Source organism: Cupressus sempervirens, chromosome 11 (assembly GCF_028749045.1).
Source record: "Cupressus sempervirens isolate cs-2001-9-10 chromosome 11, ASM2874904v1, whole genome shotgun sequence".
NCBI lineage: Eukaryota > Viridiplantae > Streptophyta > Pinopsida > Cupressales > Cupressaceae > Cupressus > Cupressus sempervirens.
This window is the reverse complement of record NC_143128.1, coordinates 542,961,512-542,964,838: the sequence shown is the minus strand read 5'-3', so window position 1 is coordinate 542,964,838 and position 3,327 is coordinate 542,961,512.

Below are 3,327 nucleotides of genomic sequence, written 5' to 3'. Positions count from 1 at the left end.
CTACTGATAAAGAGAGCTCCGACAACTACTTTTCATAAGGATCCACAATCATGCCAACCTGTAAAGATTGATCATGTAGAGAATGGACATGAGGGTCAGAGTGAGCCCTTGCAACAATTGTAGAAGGATCACCTTCATCAAAGAGAAGATGTAAATCATCAAGATTGTCTCCCAAGTTTGAGGTATGTGACTTCATGAACAAACATGTAATGTTTTCCATGTAGTCATCAATTGATGCTAGAGCTGGAAGACAACATGTACCATGTTGTGCTAGACCTTTCACTATGGCAATGTATGCATGTGGACTGGAATGATGATGTGACCTCTCGTTGCAATTGTTGATGAAACCCCATGTGTCTAAATCAATTAAAGCACTATCGCTGGTGTCACTATCAGTTTCCATAGTATATGATGTGTGGAGAGGAGTAGAGGATAAATTGGGTGAACTTTCCTCAAAGTGAACATCCTTCTCCACAAAAATCTCATGAATCTCTGGATTCATAAGTCTATAAGCTTTAGCATTGTTTTCATACCCAATGAAAGTACAAAGCCTAGGTGTTGGTGCCTTGCAACCCCTAGAAGATAGGTTAGCCCATGCTGGACCACCAAAGACTCTGAAGTGACTCACAACTAGTTTTCTACCACACCATGCTTGAAAAGGAGTCTTACCATCTAAGGCATTATGAGGAGACCTATTAAGTATGTGAGCGACACTGCTAATGGCTTCAACTTCAAGTGTAGGATTGAGAGACTTGCTTTTTATCATGCAACTTGCCATGGATTTGAGAGTCCTAATCCTCAGTACTGCAACATCTGTCTTATGCAGATTGAATACTAGTGAATTTTGAAGATCAATTCCCTCGTGTTTGCAAAAGTCTCGAAGTCTTCTGTTCTCATTGTCCACTTGTAGAACCTTGATGGCTTTCCTTGATTTGCGTTCAACATGAGTCTTAAAGGCTTGAAGCTTATGAACCACTTCATTCTTAGGATGAAGGAAGTAGACTCAAGTGAATCTTGAAAAGTCATCAACAAAAGCAAGGATGTAGTGGGCTTGGTTGACTAAAGTCACTACAAAAGAACCTGCTAAAACCATGTGAACCAACTGGAGAACTATTGGAGCTTTTGAAGACTTCTCATTATCATACTTCTACTTGAGACGCATATCCACTGAACATGATGAACACTAACCCTTAGAAAATTTGATGTTAGGTAGACCTTTGACCATGTGTTTGAAGCAAAGTTGCTGAAGATGGCGGAAGGCAAGGTGACCAAACTTCTCATGCCATAATGTAATGTGTGAAGTAGAGTGAGTCAACAAGGATTGAGAAGGAGACTCAGGCAAAAAATGGGAGAAGGAATAAAGCCTCTTGTCATCATTGACTTTCCCTATTGCAACCAATGAATCATCTTTGAGACTTCACACCATCACTGAATCTGGAAGGAACTCAACTTTATGACCATCTCCAAGGTGAGTGATTTGGTAAACTGATAGGAGATTGGAGCTAAGGTTTGGAACATAGAGAATATCTTTGAATTCCCCATTGTCCATTTCCACATGTCCTTTTCCTTCAACTTCCATTTTAGTATCATCTCTCACGAAGATGTGTAGTACCTTTGATTGCTTCAATGAAGAAAAGTCTCCCTTTGAAGAACCCATATGGTAGGAGGCACCTGAGTCAAGTATCCATTCCGAAGAAGAATTTGTATTTGCCATAAGTGCTTGCCCTTTTCCCTTTAAAGAGGTTGGGGTTGAATCCTTGGAAGTACCTAGCATTTGAATCTTGTTCTTCGTGAATAGGTTTTCCAAGTCATCAATTCTTTTAGTCTTGCAATGATGCTCATCATGATTTGGCTTTTTGCAATATGCACAAAAAAGTTTGTCCTTATTTTCATTACTTCCCTTCTTGTTGGAAGAAGAATTGCCTTGTTGTGAGGAGGACTGTTGTGTCTCAACTTGTGATTTCTGCTTCCACTGCTTCTTCTAGTTGTTTCTAGAACTTTTCCCTCCTTGACTTGTTTGGTGCTCATCACTAGCCACCAAGGCTTTGGTCTTTGATGACTTGAGAAGTCCTAAATCCATCAAGTCAGATTGTTCAACAATCAACATCTCTGCAAATGCATCAAATGAAGGCTTCTGGTAAGCAGTTCCCATGGTCAACCTATGAGTATTAAAACTCAAAACAAAGGAAGCATACTCAAAAGGTAGCCTCTTTAGGATGTGATGAATCAACTTGTCATCCTTCATGGGATTACCACAATCTTTAAGTAGTGCCCTATACTCATTGGCTTTGTTGATGTAATCCTCATTTTTATCAAAGTTCTTTGGATCCAAGAGAAGTAGATCATCCTCAATTTGAAATGCCTTTTCTTCATCCATCTTACAATACAATGATTCAAGTTTGTCCCAAGCTGATTTGGATTCTGTACAACTAGCAATGTGAAAGAAGAGATCTCTATGTACACAACTCCTGATAATTCCTAAAGTCTGTTGGTCTTTTTTTTTTTTCCATTCAATGAGTTCTTTAGCATTAGTAGGTTTGGTAATTGTACCATCAACATAAAGACTATATCCTTTTTCCATTAATCTACTCCATGGAATATCTTTTCATGTAGAATAATTACATGAAGTTAAAGGTGGACATTTAAAGGAACCCATAATGTAGAAATGAAAAGAGCACAAAAGAGAGACACAAGAACACAATACACCCCCCCCTTTTCACTCAATCAAAAGACCCCCCCTCCTCCCCCCCCCCCAAAAAAAAAAAAAAATGCTTTTGGCACTTTATAAGTAGTGTGTGTACAATGGGCCACTTGTCAAAATAAACAAAGTGGACTTTCTAATTTTTCTTTTATAACTACCTTTTGAGGCCCATATCTGTCACTAAGCACTATAGCTCAGATGTACAACAATTTTGAAAAGTAATCAAAGCTTTATAATGCAAAAAAATCCCTAGTTCTGAAAGTGAGATTTTTGTCCATACAACCCAAAATCTAACTACATATCTGGAAAGTAGATGAAAAATAATGCACTTTCAAAAAAAAAAAACCTAAAAAAGTGACCAAATGTGCCCATACGGATCATTTGAAGTTACAAATGTAGGATTAAGCAGGTACAACCACCAAAAAATGTAATTTCTAAAAACTCTTTGCACCAAAACCAAAAACAAACACCACCACTCACAAATTTAGGAAATTCTACCCAATTTCAAAAAAAAATTGTACCTGAATTAGAGTTCGAATGACCAAGTTATGGGCTCACAAAGTTTGGCTGCCAAATCAAAAACCAATATGGAGAGGGGGCTAGCAAGAAAATTGTGATTTGAATTT